The sequence below is a fragment of the Vanellus vanellus genome, assembly GCF_965231255.1.
Source record: "Vanellus vanellus genome assembly, chromosome: 1".
Lineage (NCBI taxonomy): Eukaryota > Metazoa > Chordata > Aves > Charadriiformes > Charadriidae > Vanellus > Vanellus vanellus.
The window spans coordinates 215150654-215172646 of NC_138905.1; the positions used below are offsets into that span (position 1 = coordinate 215150654).

General features: G+C 39.6%; 1 protein-coding gene across 6 annotated transcripts in view; it reads right to left on the minus strand.

The window, feature by feature from the left end:
• DLG2 (discs large MAGUK scaffold protein 2) overlaps positions 1–21993 on the minus strand; it is a gene marked incomplete at both ends in the record, with an annotated part of 916537 nt that overhangs the window by 416819 nt on the left and 477725 nt on the right. The window lies entirely within an intron of this gene.

Here is a 21993-nt window from a genome sequence, read left to right on the forward strand (position 1 = left end):
CTTTCTTAGTTTCCTTATTTCTTAAATGGGCAGAGTACCACATCTGAGAAAGCTGCAAAAGCTGACTATATTGTAAGTAAGCTCCAGAGTAATGAAAATACTTAGAAGAATTTCAAAGTGTCCTTTAGCTACAGCTAGTCAGTTATTTTTTTATTTGGCCAGAAAATATTGATTAATCAAAGATAATAGATATTGCCCGTGAATCATGCTGCTTTATTTTTTGTGATGATAGGATATTTCCTGGAAAATAGTTTTGCTTTAGTGTTTTACTTAATTTATACTTAATGAAAAAAAAAAAATATAGGAGCAGAAGTGAAATGAAGCATTAGGATTGGCCTAATCTTGGAGGAACAAAATTATTTCTCAGAACAAGAACATTTATTACTCCCCCCCACTCCCAGCTGCTAATTTTCTATATTAGCTTTCTAACTGCAATCAGAAAACATGGTACACAAATCATTCTTTATCTAGTCAAGCACCTTTTAAATGTAATTAGGTACTTCTCTTGTGAATATTATAACTAGGTACATGTATCTACCAAACAAAAGCTTCCTATAAAAGCCACCAACTATTTAATTTGTCTGCAATTCAAAATCTGATAAACCATGAAATCAGTAATAGAAATATAATCTCCAGAGTCTGTGTTCAAAAAGAAAAGGGAGAAAAGTCCAAACAAATAACCCTTGCTTAACAATGAAATGAAAACACAGCATCAATGAATAAAATATTTAATACATACATAATATTTCCATTTTTTATATTATTACAATCTGGTAATCACAATACAGTACACTAAAAACAGATAGGGACAAAAATTTTACTATTAGATATTTTCCTGTTCTATGTTATCACTTTAAGGCTTTCTGCATAGACTCTTTTATTAATATAGGCAACTTACTAGTATGAACAGCTTTATAGCTACTCCATTTTTCATCCTTTCTTGTCTAATGATAATGAAATCAAAGCTATCTATATGTCTCTGTTTTCATGCACTTCCCTTTCATCTTAGGTTGGTGGATAGCTCTGATCTATGTCTTCAATTCCTCAGTCTTGCTCTATAAAGCTGTCTTTGCTTCACTGCTTATAATCACTTTTCCTTTGCATTAAAAACTCGTTAGTGCAGCAAAATGGGAAAAAGAGGGACATGAGAAGTGAGCAACCTCTGTACAAAGATGAAAGGAGAAAGCACAAGCTGAATACTCAATTTGTATTTGCACACAAACAGTATCCTGATTATGATCATCTGAGGGGTTTCTTTCATCATCTGCAGTCACGATTCCAAAAAAGTCTTCAGTTCAAATCGCCATTAATCGCAGCAGAGATCCATTACCAGGTTCCATAGCAGCAGGGATGATACGAATTTAAAAGCTGATCTTAAGCCAACTCCTTTTGTTACTTAAGCACATATATCTACGTATGCAGAAGCACATATATCTACATATGCTGTTCATTGCCCTGTTTTTCTTGCTGGTTGCTCAGAAGACCAATGCAGTTATTTCGTAAAGGGTCTAAACAAGATACTGCACCTACCTGAGGCAGGTGGAATGATGATGTATGCAGTACCATTCATTGCTAGCACCATTTTATTTCACATTTAGACTCTCTGGCTGCGCCTACACCACTAAATTAGAGTCAATTTTCAGCCAAGTCTCAGTGCTGAAGGCTGTTTCTGTCTGGAGCCTGCTGGAAACAAACAGCCAAGGAGTGAGCCAACAGTTAAGCAGGAGGAGAATCATGGCTCCAGCATTGGAACTGGCTTGTTGGTCCTCTCATTTAGCAGCATACGGACATACCCTCTGTTTTTGTCCATTTTAACTTGACAGTCTTTGGCCTGACAAAGCATCTAAACAAGCTGTCTGAACCTGCAACTTCCATTTCTTGCAAGTAGTGGGAAACTGTTCCTATGTCTCTCTTTGCAGTTTTCTGAATTCTGCTTTTATATCAGATTGCAGCAAGAACACAGAACAAAGTTTACCATGGCCTGTCTGATTTTAGATAACTATGAAAAATTCCAAACTTTTTCATATGGTTTTCCCCTCCACAGTCAAACAAATCATCAGCATATCCAAGTTAGTTTGGGAATATTCTTTCCCATCTTTCAGCAGTGCAAGGCTGACACAAGAGATATCTTTAATCTCAACTAAATTTTGATATTTATAATGCTGAAATGTGAGGTAGTCATCTAGCTCTCTATACTCAGTGAAACAGGCACTTCTAGGTCTTAATTAATTTCATCCTACACTACATATCTCAGGTAGGTTAGATTAATTGTGCCCCTGAGGTTTTTCACTAGGTACAAACAGAGTCTAAAAACAATGTGTAAAGTTTGGTGAGCACTTGCTTTAAACCTGTTTTCTCTGCATTACTCCTAACTATAGATTGGTAACAAAGTTCTGCTTAAGGGGTGCCATGTGTCTTTCATAATTATACAGCCGTGAAAGGCCAAATCTCTGGTTTAGCAGCTTTCCCGATTGCTTTTTTGGGCTTGTCTGCACCTGTAAGTGGCAGTACATGCGTGCCATGATATCCAGCACCTACTCCCACAAGCCCAGCTGGTTAGGATGTCTTCAAGGAACAATTCAGCCTCTCTCCTTCTCCAAAAGCTCAAAGCCAAGATATATTGGTGTTGGCTTCCCTCTCTGATTCAGGACACTGATGTCCTCTCTTCGGAGAAAGAGTGCTGAACAACACCTGTGACAGTAACAGGCCCAGAGGGCTCTGGCAGAAGTGGGTAAGTGCACAAGATGAGGTCCATGGGAGGATGCAAACAACCACATCCCTTCTTCAAGGCACAGAGCCTGGAATCAAAATATGTTGCCTCCAGGAACTTGCTTTATTTCCAGCAGAACAAAAAAGGTACTGTTGACTAGGACATGATAGGTAAGTGCTACATGAGGAACAGGTCCGCATGGAACCTTTAGATAACTTTGAGGGCCTTTATTGCCCTGTTGTTCAGAAAGAGCATTACCAATATACACTTCTGATGCCAGAAGGCTTCTCAGTCTCCTGAGCCTACATATGTTCGTGATGCGTAGTGTGATGAACTTACAGCCCCTGCAGAATAAGTTATCATTATTCAACTAAGTCCCAATGTTTAAAGCAATTACTTGCAAATTGAGGTAACAGTTGCCTTTCATTTACATCTGCACCTGTTATACTGGAGGACTCTCCCAAACTTTTGACAAGAAAATATCTTAAAAAGAGATGTAATGCATGGTAGCCATCTAGATTCCAGCGCTCAAGAGAGATTTCCTGGTGAAGCTCTAATCACCACTTGAGTTCACTTATCTTTCTAAGAAGACAGCACTCGTCATCTTCAGATGACACTTTCTTTCAGGAGAATGAGATATAAGGGACAGGTAAAAAGAGTTTTTTATATACTATTTTGTGAAAAACCTGAAATAAAGCCCAGCACACAGAACACCAAAACAAGGAGCTGACAAACTCGGATTTGTTTGTTGCTTTATGTGAAGAATTTTACTCTGACTTTCGAGGAAGCTTCTCCCATTTATTGCACTTTAAGGATGACATAAGCAGCTGAAGCAGCTCTTTAATGAAAATCAGCTCTACAGATCATGATAGATTCCCCAAATCCTTGACACTCTGTTGTTTTTTTCATTTTCACATACTGTCACTTTGTTAAGACTTTTATAGATATGTTTTTTCTCATAATAATAATTTGATACTCTTTTTATACTTCTGCAATTATTTGATTTGATAGACCTGTTTACATTCAAACAAGTAAACATTGCCAAATTCTTTCTTGCTATACTTCTGCACATCTACAACTGCATCCACCCACTCAATAAGATAAAGATGTCACCATATGAATTTTACTGAAAAGAACTGTATTATGATAGTGGCAATAGCAGCATCAGAACACTTAAAATTTATACAACTGTAATTTTTCAAAACTAATGCACCTATTCTTTCTAATAAAATTTATGTCATTAGAGCTGTTTGTTATGCTTAGTCTTATTTTCAAGAAGAGATTGTTTTGCCTAAAAATTACAATATCTGTAGACTTTTATTACAAACAAAACCCATTTTAATTATATTTAATTGGATATTGTTTTTCTGCTGTCTTCAAGAAAGAAGACTGCTTCTTCTACTTTTATTATCATATGCAGAGGAAGATAATTACCCTGCCACTGATTTTCACTCAGCATGCAAATTTTATTCTTTTGGCTGTATGATTTCACCAGTTGCCACCCAAAACAGACCAGAATACAATATTGCCAAATTCTTGTTGTACAAGTAACCCTAGGATATATTTGTCCTTTAAAAATTTCCAATTTGCTGCATAATTGAGATGGTCCATTTTACATTTCAGAAACATCAAGGCCTTACATTTGGGTAATTTAACGAGTATAAATAGACCTTCATGATTTCTGTTTTATTAGTGAGACCAAAGAGTGACCCTTATTTAGCTCTTTGCCATCTCCAGATTTAGGGTATTTCTTCATTAATTGTCAGAGGAAACCTGCTGATGTCCTTTTGATATTGTTTTCCAAGAGCATTAAAAGTTTCTCACTGCATATAAATGTACAGAAAACAGTCTCCTGTGTTCTCTGATTTCAAATACGATGATTTTATGTTTTCAAAGTGTCCTAAAGAGGCCGCCAGAAATTTTTTCATGCTACTCTTTATTTAAGTGAGTGAGTACATTTTATGGGCTTTTTATACAAGATGCCCCACATCTATATTTAATCACAGTGCATAACTAAGCCCACTGCCTTCTTTTCACCCGTATTTCCTTTAGGAGACAAGGACAGTATGTTAAGCTATTTGAATGAAATTTTACCAGAACCTAAAACTTTCTTGTCATAATATGACTGTTCTGGTGTGAAGGATGAAGAGTGAAAGACCATATGGCTTTTAAAGAAATTTACCCTTTATCAGGAATAGATCTTACAGTATATGTGCAACTGATTTGTGGATCCTTCCACAGATGCCTACAGACCACTTGACCACCAGTCATTTTACATCCTTTAGGGAAGATATCACCCTCAACAAACATTCAGCAGAGCTCCAAGAAGCCAATTCCAGCCCCTGGTCAACACCTGTAAAGATCTACGGCACAGTCGTGACAAACTTGTACCCCCGCTCAAAGGGGGCTTTCTTTGCTCATTCCTTTCTTCATAGATATCTCCTATATCCTTCTCCAGGTCTTAATTTTTAGTCATCCTTCTTCTTCACTGTTTGTGTACCATATTCATTCTTTCCTCTCTTTCTTCCTCCCTCACTGTTACTCTGGGTTTTCTTGAGTTCATTCTCCTGGAGAAAATACCCATTTAGCAAGGAACCATTATCACTGTTCTCTGATTGATTACCAAATCCCTAATTTTATCTTACTCTACCTCATTTCTCAAATCTTGTTCAGAACAAAATCATGTTTTCTATATCTATTGTGAATCACCATTCCCAAGCTCTAATCCCAGTTTCTCATGTCTCCACCTCAGCTTCCACTGCTTTCTCCGATTTTCATTCTTTTCGTGTTTTTCAGTTTTCTTCCTTATTACCACCAAATCTGTTCTTTTCTTTTTCTCTCACATACAGATGCACGCACATACATACAGAATTAAACATACTTTATCTAATCCCACTTCATCCAAAGGATTATTCCTGATTAGCTTTCCAGCTTCTTAACTTTTCCAACTAAACTATAAAAATAATATTCTCTCATAACTGCTATTGAGTCACTCATACACACCATGTATCTCGATTCCTTTCACTAATATGCTTCACCTGCTTAACCATAGTTTCAAAATCTTGTCCAAATAAAGGATTCTCTTCTGGTTTCCCTTATTTGCTGCTCTCATTCCTCACAATCCTTTCCCCTCTTCAGCAACAATTTAGATTTTTTTTAGCTGTTTTGTCTCCATAAATCTGACACTTCTTACAGTCTGAAAAACATATAGTTTGATACTGTCCTCCTAGGTATTCTTGTTATTTTATGTGGCTTATGCGTTATGTGATGACACTCTGTTCTTTACAATGTGAGCCATCAAATTTTCCTTTGTCTTCTCTTTGTTTTGTCCATATTCTGGTGTTGATATACACCACAGAAAAAAAGTGCCTATATGTTTGCAAGTGTAAGCTAAGCACTCGATCTAAAGCAGGCTAGTCACAAACCTCCCAGTTTCATAAACATAATCCATGGAGCAGATGATCAATGGAGCAGAGATCATGATTTCAAATGGGGTTCACAGTAAATGGAAATGAAATTACATCCGTTCGTGAATTCTGTTTAGGCAAAAGAAGAATGCAAATTCCAGCTTTTGTACTATAACCTTCTCTCTTACACTAAGATAAATTCATATGCCGTCATATTAGCTATCTAACGAGTAGAAATCTAAGTCAAGCAGCCATCTAGGCTTCTTTTTTACAGGCACTGTAGAGAGGAACCAAAAGGGGGTGATTTATGCCGTGTGCCTTAGTCTTCAGACAAAATTGCCATTTAAGGAACTTGTGTCTGCCCACTGACTATATAGAGACACTTCAGACTTTTAGGATTTGCATCCTAAAAAAATAATTTTGTAAAATTCCGTATAATTCTGTATCTTAAATTTATAATATAAATCATTGCAGGAATTTGAAACAGTGCATCCCAGAGGACTGGATACAGTTCTTTCTTTCCACAAAATTGCATTCTTTCTTGTGCAATTCAGGTAATTTACTATATGGCTTCAGTAGTTCGCAGTCACTCTGCCTTTCATTTTCTTCTGTGCTTCCACCATTGCTGGCACCCTAACATATCAGTTATCATAAACTCTCAGTTTGTCAGGTTCCTATATCTCTGGGCCATTTCAGTTTTAGAAGAAAATCCGTCAAACTTTCCAACAGTCTGAACAGTCCATACATTTTTAGAAATTATTTTCCGGTGTAATATTTCATTCCATGCACAAGATGCATAAAAATGGCAAGTTGCTGTTGCTTGATTGACCTTATTTCATCAACAAAGACTATGAAGTACTTGTAACTTGGGACTTACAAGGTTATTTTAATAATGTTTAATACTGACATTTGCATAATTTTATTTAAAGGGTTGGTAACACTAGTTTGAGTGTTTAAAAGGCAGAAATTAATGCATAAACTGTGGGTTAAGTTTGATTCATTTAAACACTTAAGATAAAATATTCTCTCGGTTTTGGGGAGAAATCAATAACACACTAACTGGCAAAATTTTAGGCAAGGAGAGAACAGCAACAATTTACTGCATTCTTTGACATCCATGACATGTTTATGTAGCAATCATATAATGAAATATATATAATATACCTAATGAGCATGCCCCATTTCCTCAATAAATAGACAACCAACATAATCTAATCTCTTGCAATTTCTTAAATGAAAATGTACTGTGACTCATAGTTTTGAGCCTAAAATTGTCTCCCAGTACCTTTGTTTACCTTTGAGAGTTAATACTCCCTTCCCTGCTCTCTCACCCCATTGTTTATGAACAAACCACAGTCAGCGTGGGTTCTTTTCTTCTCGTGGGTAGACTCTAGCACAAGTACCAAAGGCTAAACTGTACTCTCAGTAACACTGGTGCAATCCCATTGGTGTCACTGGGCTTGTACTAGTGTAACTGATGTTACATTTATTCATCTGTGGATGTATTTACACCTGCAGGAGGGAGCAGACCTGAAAAGGTAAAGAAAATACTTGCCCAATTAATAAAAATGAGTAACAAGGAATATTCATATAAATAAAATATACGTACACTTATAAACAAATATTCATGTATCCCACAGGACAAGCTTTTTACTCATGAATCACTTACTTTACAAGTATTTTTATAGCAGCAGAAAGGTTCACTATTTTTCTTAAAATCTTGGAAGACTCTTTAGTGTGTGTATGGGCAGGGAGCCACAGTCCTCTGCACTCTACAACTAAAAGCATAGCAGAATAGCTCCCTCATGCCCAATTAATTTTGCTGCAGGAAAAAAAAAAAAAAAAAAAAAAAAAAGAAGACAATCTGAATGGCTGAGGCAAAATCAAAGTGCTTTTCTGCTCCTCCTTACAAGCTTAGGGAAGGAAATGTAGTTGTTGCTCACAGGGATTAACAGTGCACACCCTGCGAAGTGGCTAATACAGCACAACTGATCATCAGTCACAATCTCAGTCTAGACAAAATTGAGCAAGTTGTTCCAAATATTCCTCAGTTTTCTTGGTTGGAAAAAACTGGTTTGCACCAGTTTGAGAGAAATTTCAGTTTTTCATAAAAATGTCTTCAACTTAAATATGAAGAGATTGGGAAAATTACTTTCATCCACCTTCAGTTTCCTTTCCAATTCAAAGATGGAAACTTGAAAGGTGAACCTGAATGTTACTTTTGAAATAATTCCTATGCTGTGCCTCAGTATTCTAAGAAAAAAAAAAAATATTATGCTTTTAAGATTATCTATTAACTACTGCATACAACAGCAAAGATGCTTTACTTAAGCACCAAGGAAAAAGCCCAAAGAAAGCTTGAGAAAAATGCTGACACATAATGCTCTTTAAAACAAGCACAAAAAGCTTGCAGTGCACAATAAGATCCCTCAGATTAAGAAAGCAGTGTTGGAAAAAAAAAAAAACACGGCAGAAAAAATATTTGAAGAATATTTTTAATACACTAAAATGCGCAACTGCAACACAGAAATACTTTGAAATGTTTAATGTTATACAATACCACTTTAAAGTATTGTGTCATCTCTTTTCAGAAGTAGACCATAATTTACCAATTACACAAAGTATCTTTAGTATGTTCTCCATAGGTTTCCTGACATAATGGAACCTATGATTTAGACATCTTAACTATTTGGCAGTGGAAATTTCGAAAATATTCTGGTTCTTAGCTCACCAATATGTAATAAAGTCAGTGGTCAGTGATGATCATAGGTAGATTTGTGTATAATATGTCTTCTGACATCAAATTCCCAATAATATGCCCAAGGCCACCAAACAGGCATTCCTGGGCTTTACCACACTGTACATGCTCTAACACATCTGCTCCACAAACATTTTAATATTTCAGGATTAAATTTGCTTCTGCCTCATCCCATATTTGGAATCTGTTGTGTCAGGGTATGCGATAAAAGCTCATCAGCCCCCAGAAAGGAACACAGAGAGTCAGTGGCAGGCGAAGGAACACAACTAACCCCCTGCCTGGCTGCTCCCAGGCTCACCACAGGAGCCATCAGCCCATCAAAGGTGCACGCACACCTGCGAGCACAGAGACACAAAGGCAGGTGGAGGAACCCCTGTAACCCTGTCAGAGACCTTTCCCCTCCCAGGGAAGCCTCAGCCCCACGGGCTAAGGGTGACACCCAGCACCACAGAGCAGCTGGAGAGCATCTTACAGTCTGGGGAGCACATCACTGTCTGTGGGGCTGGGACACACTGGGGGATGCAGGGAACGAGCACCTTGGCATTGTAACAAGACTTATGAGATTTTTAGGGGAGGAACAAAAGGTGGGGAAAAAGGAGGGATAAAGGTGGTTTGGAGAGGAAGACGCATGGGAAAACAGAAGGGTAGGGGGATAAAAGGGGCCACTTACAGGTAAACAAGGCTGCTCAGTGCTCTTCCCTGTCCATGCCCTGCGCCTGCTTAGCATCACCTGTCATGTCTTCTATTAAACTCTATTTCTACCTATTTTCTTGGTTGAGGGGTGCTCTGTTCTGTGTACATGTGGGTGGTGTGTGTGTGTATGGAGTCTGTGGTACCAGCAGCTGGAGTGCATGAGGGTGCATAGGGCAGTGGGTGATTGCCAGCAAACAGCAAGCTGGGCTAGCTGACAAGTAAGTGAAGCTGTCAGAAGTCCGGGGGGTGCATGTGACTGGGAGTGAGACAGCTGGAGGAGTCGGGTACTGGAGGGACGAGGGCTCCATGACAACTGCCCAAGAGACTTTAGGATCCAGGGGCGGACTAAGAAACATATTTGTGTGTGTGTGTTACTGTGCAGAGGGAAGAACAAGGATCCAGGGCCAGCTACTGGATGGACTGTGTGTCTAAGCTCAGTTACTGGAGGGATCCACAGTGTGTGTGTGAGCGTATGTGTGTTGCTGCATGCAAAGGGTTCTGTACCAGCATCTGGAGAGGGCTTGCAGCCTCAAGGGCTTGCACACCCAGGTGCCACCATCTGGGACATCAAGGATCTGGGGCCAGCCCTACTCTACTGAGTTGACCAAGTGTCTAAATCCAGCTACTGGCAGTTTTCACACTGTACATATGTATATATACATACATATGTGGGAGGGGGACGCGATGAGTCCATTGGTGGTGCTTTTGTTTGTGGGAGTGCTCATTGCATCTCTGTTGTTCTGTTCAGCCATGTGTATACTTGTATACGTGTCCTGTTCATGCATTCCTGGGAATACAGGTTGGATGTTGTAGCATGGAGTTGCAGCAGCCTCACCTCTATCAGGCTACCAAATTCAGCAACCCCGTAACATTGTTGTGACAAGCTGTGATGACGACTTCCTTCTCCAAGTGGTTGAGGAGCCAATGAGGAGAGGAGCTATGCTGGATCTTGTTCTTACCAACAAGGAGGGGCTGGTAGACAGGGTCTAACTCAAGGGTAGCCTGGGCTGTAGTGACCATGAAATGGTCGAGTTCGAGATCCTCAAGGCAGTGAGGGAGAGCTGAATTTGGCGTCTTGAAGAATCTGCTTGGTATGGTGGTATGGTGCCATGGGATGAAGTGCTGGAGGGAAGGGAGGTCCAAGAAAGTTGGTTAATATTCAAGGACCACCTCCTCCAAGCTCAGGAGCGATGCATCCCTACAAAGAGGAAGGCAGGCAGAAAAGCCAGGAGGCCTGCATGGATGAACGAGGAGCTCCTGGACATGACCAAAAGGAAAAAGGAGGCATATAGGGAGGGGAAACAGGGGTGGGTAGCCTGGGAGGTATACAGAGGAATCATTTGAGCAGCCAGGGATCGGGTTAGACACGCTAAAGCCCAGATAGAAGTAAATCTGGCCAGGGACATCAAGACAAACAAAAAATCCTTCTTTAAGTATGTCAGCGAGAAAAGAAAGACTAGGGAAACTGTGGGCCCTCTCTGGAAGGAAACGCAAGAACTGGTTACCTGGGACAGAGACAGAGCTGAGGTACTCAATGACTTTTTTGCCTCAGTCTTCACTGGCAAGGACTGCAGCCGCACTGCCCATGACGCAGAATGCAAAGGCGAGGATTGGGAAAATGGAGAACTGCCCACTCTAGATGAAGATCAAGTACGAGACCACCTGAGGAATCTGAAGGTGCACAAGTCCATGGGACCTGATGAGATACATCCGCGGGTGCTGAGGGAACTGGCAGATGAGGTCTCTAAGCCACTAGCCATCATATTTGAGAAGTCATGGCTGTCTGGCAAGGTTCCTGCTGACTGGAAAAGGAGAAACATAACCCCTATTTTCAAAAAGGGAAATAAAGAAGACCCAGGGAACTACAGGCCAGTCAGTCTCACCTCTGTGCCTGGCAAGATCATGGAGCAGATCATCCTGGAAACTCTGCTGAGGCATGCAGAAAACAAGGAGGAGATTGGTGACAGCCAGCATGGCTTCACCAAGGGCAAGTCATGCCTGACAAATTTGGTGGCCTTCTACAAAGGGGTTACAGCAGCAATGGACAAGGGAAGACCAACTGATGTCATCTACTTGGATTTGTGCAAAGCGTTTGACACTGCCCCACACGATATCCTGGTCTCTAAATTGAAGAGACATGGATTCGACAAATGGACCACTCAGTGGATAAAGAACTGGCTGGACAGTGGCACTCAAAGAGTTGTGGTCAACGGCTCGATGTCCAATTGGAGAGCAGTGATGAGTGGCGTTCCTCGGGGGTCGGGACTAGGGCCTGTACTGTTCAACATCTTTGTCAGTGAGGACAGTGGGGTCGAACGCACCCTCAGCAAGTTTGCCGATGATACCAAGCTGTTTGGTGAGGTAGACACGCTGGAGGGGAGGGATGCCATCCAGAGGGACCTGGACAGGCTGCAGAGGTGGGCCCAAGCCAACCTCATGCAGTTCAACAAGGCCAAGTGCAAGGTCTTACATCTGGGTCGGGGCAATCCCAAGCACAAATACAGGCTGGGCAGGAAATGGCTGGAGGGCAGCCCTGAGGAGAAGGACCTGCGTGTGCTGATTGACGAGAAGCTCAACATAGACTCATAGAATCATAGAATCGCTGAGGTTGGAAGGGACTTTTAAGATCATCAAGTCCAACCATTAACCTACCCTGACAAAAACCACTTCTAAGCCACGTCCCTAAGTACCACTTCTACCCTTTTTTTAAACACCTTCAGGGGTGGTGAATCCACCACCTCCCTGGGCAGCCTATTCCAATGTTTAATAACCCTTTCAGGGAAAAAGTGTTTCCTAATATTCAATCCAAACCTCCCCTGACATAACTTAAACCCATTTCCTCTCATCCTATTACTTGTCACGAGGGAGAAGAGGTCAGCCCCACCTCTCTACAACCTAGTAGAGGTTGTAGTTGTAGAGGGTGATAAGGTCTCCCCTCAGCCTCCTCTTCTCCAGGCTGAACAACTCCAGTTCCCTCAGTTGTTCCTCATAATATTTGTCCTCCAGACCCCTCACCAGCTTTGTAGCCCTTCTCTGGACACGCTCCAACACCTCAATGTCCTTCTTGTAGTGAGGGGCCCAAAACTGAACACAGTACTCGACGTGGGGCCTCACCAGTGCCAAGTACAGGGAGATGATCACTTCCCTAGTCCTGCTCACCACACTATTCCTGATACAGGCCAGGATGCTGTTGGCCTTGGCCACCTGGGCACACTGATGGCTCATATTCAGCCGGCTGTCTACCAACACCCCCAGGTCCTTTTCTGCCAGGCAGCTTTCCAGCCACTCCTTCCCAAGCCTGTAGTGCTGCATGGGGTTTTTGTGACCCAAGTGCAGGACCCGGCACTTGGCCTTGTTGAACCTCATACCATTGGCCTCAGCCCATCGGTCCAGCCTGTCCAGATCCCTCTGCAGAGCCATCCCACCCTCAAGCAGATCAACACGCCCCCCTAGTTTAGTGTCATCTGCAAACTTACTGAGGGTGCATTCTATCCGCTCATCCAGGTCATTGATAAATATATTAAAGAGAACGGGCCCCAGCACCGAGCCCTGGGGGACACCACTTGTGACTGGACACCAACTGGATTTAACTCCATTCACCACCACTCTCTGGGCATGGCCATCCAGCCAGCTTTTTACCCAGCGAGGAGTACACCTGTCCAGGCCATGAGCAGCCAGTTTCTCCAGGAGAATGCTGTGGGAAACAGTGTCAAAAGCTTTGCAAAAATCCAGGTATATAACATCCACAGCTTTTTCTTCATCCACTAAGTGGGTCACCTTATCATAGAAGGAGATCAGGTTTGTCAGCCATGACCAGCCTTTCACAAACCCATGCTGACTGGGCCTGATCACCCTGTTCTCCTGCATGTGCCATGCAATGGCACTGAGGATGATCTGTTCCATGACCTTCCCAGGTACCGAGGTCAGACTGACTGGCCTGTAGTTCCCCAGATCCTCCTTCCGGTCCTTCTTGTGGATGGGTGTCACATTTCCCAAACTCCAGTCAGATGGGACCTCCCCAGTTATACAGGACTGCTCATAAATGATGCAAAGTGGCCTGGTGAGCACTTCCACTAGCTCCTTCAGTACCCTTGGGTGGATCCCATCTGGCCCCACAGATTTGTGCACCTCCAAATGCTGAAAAAGGTCCCTCACCATTTCCCTTTGGATTAGAGGGGCTTCATTCTGCTCCCACGAGCCAGCAACGTGCGATTGCAGCCCAGAAGGCTAACCATATCCTGGGCTGCATCAGAAGTGTGGCCAGCAGGTCAAAGGAGGTGATTCTGCCCCTCTACTCCACTCTCGTGAGACCCCACCTGCAGTACTGCATCCAGCTCTGGAGTCCCCAACAGAAGGACATGTACCTGCTGGAGCGTGCCCAGAGGAGAGCCACGAGGATGAGCCGAGGTCTGGAGCACCTCTCCTATGAGGAGAGGCTGAAAGAGTTGGGGCTGTTCAGCCTGGAGAAGAGAAGGCTCCGGGGAGATCTTATTGCGGCCTTCCAGTACCTAAAGGGGGCCTACAGGAGAGCTGGGGAGGGACTTTTTACTCGGGCATGTAGCGATAGGATGAGGGGGAATGGCTTTAAAGTGGAAGAGGGCAGGTTCAGATTGAACGTTAGGAAGAAGTTTTTCACTGTGAGGGTGGTGAGGCACTGGCACAGGTTGCCCAGAGAGGTTGTTGAGGCCCCATCCCTGGAGGTGTTCAAGGCCAGGCTGGACGTGGCCTTGGGCAACCTGGTCTAGTGGGAGGTGTCCCTGTATATGGTGGGGGGGTTGGAACTCGATGATCTTCAAGGTCCTTTCCAACCTACACCATTCTATGATTCTATGATCTTGTAATAATTTATGCACATGTATTGCAAATATAGTATTTTTTGCTATCACAGACTACAACACATTGCAAGGCTAAACTGAGGAAAAAGTTGTTTAACTTTGCAGGTGTGTGTTCATTGTTATGTATCTCCTATTTTCATCAAAGCAGAAAGATTAAAAATGTGACAGGGAAAGGTATTCTCATAATCTTTTTGAGTTATTCTTCAGTAAGAATTGGCAGGGAAAGAAAAATGGCTACAAAGAGACCTGGAAATAAGAAACAGCACTCAAAGTGCATATGACTGCAAACTATATGCAATGTTAAAGTTTTTACTTTAGTAAAGCAGAGGGAAGTCTACAAAATACAAATTAAGTACGTTATAGGTACAGACAAAAATAAAAAAGATATGGAATTCAAAAAATGTGTAGAAAGTCAAGTATCATCTATTTCCCTCCAATAGGTGCACATATAGAGATAAGGTTCGCTGAGACATGTCATTGAAAGGGGGGTGCCCAGTCCTGACTAAAGGCCAACCTGACTTATTGATGAGATCAGTCTCCTTAAGTCATGAGAATGGCTCCTGGAGATTGGTCCATATTTTGAAAGAAAGACGGATATCTTTAAAGAATGTCAAGGTATATGAAAAAATGTTCCATAAACTGGCATATATTTGTGTCCTTCTACATGAAAATCAAATTCCTGGAGAACAAAAGAGAAGCACTTCTCTGACTTATTTTAAAAACAAACTTCAAATTAATACACAATGCCTCTAAAAACAAATGAAACGGTTTTGAAAGGACCAGCTGCATATTGCATTTGTCCTCCTCTGGGGCAATAACAAGAGTTCACATGGATAGTTGGAGACTTTTACAGTTTATAGAATAAGAAAGAGCACTACTAAGATAACAGCAATCTGCTTCTACTACAGAGAAAGATGATGGTGAAATCAGAGTGATTAATCAGCCTTGTACACTGAACGTTATTTGAAAAATTATTATAGCTCAATAGTTTCAAGATAAACCCAGTGTGCTATGCTCACCTTTCCATCACCTCTGCAAAGTCTAATTCCTGAATTTGGACATTATACAAGATTAATTTTGTTATGACCACACTACTGCCCAATTAAGCTGTGTAAAGAATGAAACTATCACACTTGCCAAAATCCCATAAAGTGAAGTTTTCTGTCTAGCTAATATAAAACATCACATATGCAGTACAAATAATTTATGACTAAAAAAGAATCCGAAGTTTTAAACTATTGCCATCTTTATGCAGAACAATTTACAGACACAAAACACTAAACAGCTGATTGAATATGTTAATGTAAGATACAAAAAAACGCACTTCTATTGTCATTGCTTTTTATTAATAATCTCCACAACGTGGAATTTTATCTTATGTAGGCATCGTTACTTTCTATCACCCTTAAACTAAATCAATCTTCTGTAGAAAATTGTGAGAGCTGGGATTTTTAAGATCAGGAAAACAGATATTATCTGTGGTATATTTGGGTTTGCTACTATAGGCAGAAAGCTCGGTCACCTAAACACTGATTAAAAATATAATTTACCATTGAGGCTGATTCACCAGATCACTGCATTAAAAGTAGCATAGATTTTTATTACGTAAAATGTGGATTAGAAATGAGTCACATCCCAAAACAGCACTCACAACTTGCAAGAGCAGGGACTTTGCTTCAGAACATTTCCTGAAACTGTGCTGAAGGTGTGTTGGTTTTACAGCATAGATCAGCTAATCCCTGGCTAACAATATGGGAAAATGAGGCAGAATTTAAATGGTTAATTTTGCATTTTTATTAAAGTGAAAAGGTGTGCATTCAGATTTATTTGTATCACTGCAGGAAACGAGTAGGAAAACACTGCAGTTATTCTAAAATTTTTAAAAAGTTAACATAAATAATGTGAAAAACTCCTCCTATAAAAACTGAAATGGATCATGTTAAGAGCAATACATAAAAGATTATATGGGAAGGAAATCTTTTCTATCCAATGTTACTACTAATGTTGCATTATGTACTGCCAGGATAACAACAACCTTGCCTTGGCTGAACTTTAAGAGGTAGTTTGCAAAGCAAAACATCAATCAATTCTAGATTTAAAAAATAAATATCCTTAAAATTACGAAGAGGGGTTCTCATAAAATACATTTCAGATACATTTCATCTTAAAGGACTGAAGTGTCATAGAAATTAAGCCCTTCCATTTCCAAAAGACATGAAACCAATATTTTTCTTTTCCCTTTTTCTTCAAATTTATTTTTCTCTTCAATACTGAGCAGTTACTTTCTCTTTACTTAGGTTATCCAAGGTCAAAGGAATACATCTGTCTCTGACAACAGCACTCTAAATTTCACCTAACTGATGTCTGAAGTCGTCCAAATGAAGTCTTATGGAACAGGGAAGCTCTTTCTTCCTTTTGTATAATTAAAACTATTAAGAGAATGACATCTGTGCTAAGTCTTCTTTCGCTTTTGAATACAGCTTTCAGTTAAGTTCTACACCTTTCTAATACAGTGAAATCTACCTACAAGTGCCATTGTCTCAAATCACAAAGAAATTAAGTCTATAGATAAGTAATTATTCACTTTTACGTTTATGCTATGTTTCCTGATTCAGTTCAGAGCTGCAACTTCATGACAAAGTAATTCAGAATAAAGTTATTGCTGTGGAAAAATAGTCTTGTGTACTTGAAGAGCTTTATCAACATCTTAATTTTATATCCCAATTAAGCCTTTTATGCAAAAGAATAAAACCTGAAATGAACAGAAATATTTATGGAAGACAAGGGTTTGATGGCTTAAGGCCACAGATTGTACTATTAAAGCTTATTTTCAAGAGGTTATGTTAGCCACAGGATCCTTGCAAACCAACAAGCCCTACTGATTTTAGCTTACTGCTAGAAAATCCAGTAATGTTAACTGTGGGTCTGTAGTGTAATATATCAAAAATGACACAAAAGCAAAAGCTAATTCAAGGCTAGGAAGAGCAAGACAAAACCAAATTCAAACGGCATTTAATTTAGGTCAGTTCATGGCATGCAATTCTAGGCTGACTCAAATCTCCAAGTGTTCCAAACAACTCTTAACAGATGTGCTGTGCATTCTGCAGCACGTAACAACCTCTTGGACAAATTTTCTTACACAAATTAAAAATGAAGTATAGCCGGGCATAGAGGAGGGGTATGTATATGCTCTCCCACACCCACAGAAGTATATATGATTTTTCTGAGAGTGATAAAAATAACTGGTAAAGCAGTGCCTTGCTGGCTTCCCCACAGTAAAGGCTACAAGAGAAGAGTGGCCCAACAGAAACAGACTTTGCAAAAGCAAAGCATGGAACCTCTTTCAGGGGCCTTATTTCAGTGTCACCCACAGGACCGACTGCTTGATAGTGGGTAGAGGGTACCCAGAAGCCTGTTGTCGAATTTAGCTTTTGTCAGAAAGTCTGTTTCATAAGCTCCAGTGTGTGAACTAAAGACCGGTAACCACAAGGAATTTGCTTCTGAAGCACACCGATGATCTGTACTAAAATGCTAAAGTACGTACACTCTAAGCAGGCCAAATCCAAAAAGTATGAGGCATGACACATTTTCTCTACTGTGTCTACCTGAAGCAGAGGGACACAGACAAGTGTATGATGTGCTCTCTTTACAGATCAGTAAGCTCCTCTCTCCCATTCTGCTAATGACAATGTTCCAATCAAAAATCCATAGAAAGAACTTCTTGATTGAATCTAAAGGCCAGGGTTATTCACAGGCAATTGGAAATGGAAAGTATTATAATTTTGCAGAATAGAAGTGTGAAGGAGTAATTAGATACGTGACCAAGGGTTGCTTTTACTTCTTGGATTGACAGGATGTTGATATTTTTACCTACATCCAGACACAATGAAGATTTTCTTCTGATTTTTTTATGTAATATGATATGTAGCACTCAAATAGGCAAAGTAGTGCTCATTCCTGAGGAAAAGAAAAGAAATCCCCCCAAATCTTGAAGTTATTTCACTTTAAAGAGTTGCTTTCCCCCCTGGTTAAAAATTATGTCTTCAATGAGGCTTAAATATTCAAAATTGCATCCAGAATCTAAAAGAGAAACCCAGCAAAAACAATCACATTTTTATCCCAAAATCACTTTGGCCACCTTTGTAAAGAGGTTTCTTTCTAAACCACTATATTTTAAAAGACAGGGTTTGAAATATATTGATTTTCCAGTAGAAAAACAATGGATATCAAATAGAGGCAAAATAAATCAGATTCACAAGATCCATTCTGTATTTTTGCTTTGGGTTTCGAACAGCAACAACATATTTTTCTGCTATCCATCATACTAAAATCCATTTAAGTCATCAGATGGCAGGATGAAGATTTTTCTTTCTTTGCATGTTTAAGGGGAGTTCTTTTATGTTAGTTCATTAGTCTTGTGTTATCTAGCACCTTTTTCACTAATGATCTCAAAATATTTCATAAATATGATTTAAATTGACCTTGTCAATACTGCTATTGTAAAAGAAAAATCTCGTATCCCACTGCAGAAACAATGACATGCAGAACACAGCAGTGATTGCCAGGGCAAACAACATTGCTGCCATACAATTTGAGGGCCAAAACAGACAACAGACAAGCCAACGCAGCTTTTAAAAACTAGCACAGAGCTCTACCCGATTTAGCTTTTCCATTGCAATCCACATTAACTGACAGACTGAAAGATGAGTATAAACAACAAACAAACAAAACTGCTGTTTAACAATCTGGAACACCTAAGAGCCATTTGAGATAATAAGATGTGCAATCTGACTTTCAAGACTATGATCAAACTAATGAAGAAAGAAGTAACACATTTATTCCAAAGAGAAGTCAACGGGAAAATAGATAAATATACTTATATGTTGATATTTTTTATGTGTTTTAATACACTCAGTAATAAAAAAATCCCAACTCCAAGATCTCCCTACTTTTGTGAAAATTTAGATCCTACCTTTTTAGACAAAAATTTATTTTTATTCCTTTATTACCACTGTCTTCAAAAATTCTTCAGTCAGTTATATATGACATATAATATTCATTATGTAATGCCACATGACTTATGCTTTATTGTAGAAATTTATAAGGCCCCTTCCCTCCTCCAATTTACTTATTAAGGTCTAGGCTGTGCCTACATTCATATTATCCAATAAAAGCCTTTAGAATACTGGCTGTCTCAGAAATCTGCAAATTTTCCCTATTCTTTTTACCATCAGACTAGGACAGGAAGAATTTATTTTTCTTTGCAGCCTTTTGTTTAAGCTTTTATGTACCTCCTTCTAATGTGCTAAATCCAGGTGCACTGTCTGACTGGGATGAGAGAGAAGAAAGCTGAAAATTTTCCTAACCTCCCCATTTTGGCATCTGCATGGCCCCCGCATTTGCCTGCGCAGGAGTTGTCACAGAGCAACTGCCACGCTCCAGAAAGGGTCTGAGCTCCCAGTGTCCCTAAGTAGGGATGCACCAAAACAGCCGCCCAGCCATCTGTGTGGCTGCGCTCAGGCATGTGTAACACAATCCAAAAATTTGATTACAGCTCAGGAAAACATAACCTGAGTAGTCTGAAAAATCACTTTAGGAAACAACTTGAGCGTATCTGCGCAGAACTCAGCATAGGCGGCACAATTAGCAAAGCGAATCAGTAATAGAATAACAATAGCAATAAATCATCATCATCATAGTAGTAATAATAATACCACCAGCAATAATAATAATAATAATAATAATAATAATAATAATAATAATAATAATAATAATAATAAATTGGAAGAACTGAAGAAATATGAGGAGTTCATTGGCAAAAAAAGGAGACATATTCTTCAGCTCTTATCACTGTGACAAGGTGGGGGGGAAGGGAACAACCATGGTACCTGAGTGAACTTATATTAACATTTAGTCAAGATGAAAGGAAAATGAAATTCCATCATGAAATAAATAGGAAGGTTCCCATCAATTTCTGAAGGCGATACAGCAAAGCCCGCCTTATAGCTACTTTCAACGTAACTATACAGCATTTTGGAAACTAAAAAAGGAAATAAATAAGGCTTATTCTGTGCAACAGAGAAACTGCGATGATTCATATGTTATTAAATTAATGCTTCTCATTATACAAAAAGATCTAAAATTTACAGCCAAAGAATAGAGAACAAACAAACTCCCACAAATGTTTAATTGTGCTTAAAATGCCACAGAATAATTCGTTTTGTAACATCGAAGCTTCCTATCAAATTTAGTCCCACGTCCAAAGCTTGGCAAGCCAGTTTTCAAGCCACTGAACCTAGAAACAAAGCTAATTAACTGTTTCTTCTGTTATTCGCTCTAGGCCCAAATTATAAGGAATAACATATAGTATAATAGAATAAGGCCTTTTCTTTTATCTCATATAAGAAAAGCATACTGATGAAAAACAGTCCCTCACAGGATGATTTTTTTTTTTTCCCCAGACTATTGAGTTGAAAGGTTTGAAGAATGTCAACAGTACCAAAAGGTTTAATTACATGAATTTAAATCATTAGAATGTTAATGAGACAAATCATGCAGTTTACCAGTTGTATACCATCTGTAAAAAGGAAATTTCTCTCTGGTGGACCAGTGGAAACATTACATTTGAAAATGCTTTGTGAATGCTAATCATTGCTGTGAGGCCCCCTCCCTCTGAAAACACTCAGGAATTTTTGGAGAAAGATGGCAGAGAGGATGAGCAGAGGTTTTATTGAAATGGAAATGCATTGAAGGTACATTCCGTAAAATGAAACAATGAGACAGGTTTCCTGCACTGCTAAGCCAACAGCTAAACAAAATCATGAGAAGTCTCCATCTGGTATGTAACAACACTAAAAATTTTATTTAGGGATAATTTCTACATGGTGTGAAATGGATTACTTAACTTTGTTATGGTAAATACAATGAAAATTACAGTTGCTGAAGAAAACAATAGATTTTAATAAAAGAAAAACATATTGGATAATTTTTTTAAAGTAGCAATTTTTTTTTGCAAAAAACATGAGTGGACAGCATTAACCAGTTGTAATGAAAAGCATCTTAAAAAACCCAACAGTCAGAACCCAAAAATTAATATGTCAAAAATTTTCATGAGATGTATCACATGCTTATATAGCCACTTGCCTTTGAATTTTATTTAACAAGTTAATTTCGAAATAGTACTCAGATTTGTGGAGCGCACATTCAAATGAAAGAATTAAAGGATAAGCATCTAAGAGTAGAGAAAAACAGGATGTGAGAAAAAGAATGCGATCATAGGAAACATGGTCCAATTGGTAAGATCTAAAAATTTCTGCCTGTTCCTCCCATAGGAGGCTTCCTGGACTCCACGTGTGCTCTGAGGCTTGAGAACAGAAGCTGAATAGCAGGGATCTAAGAGGACTCTAACCCTGAAGATCAGCACTTCTGGCTGTTTTAGACAGGCGGCAGGTACAAGAGAGGATCAGCCACTCTATGCTCACTTACATCATGGCTGCTTTTAGCTTTGGACACAAAATATCATAATTTAACCTGGCTTCTCTGATCCATAAAATAATTTGACCCTACAGTGTTAGGTGTTTTTTCATGGTA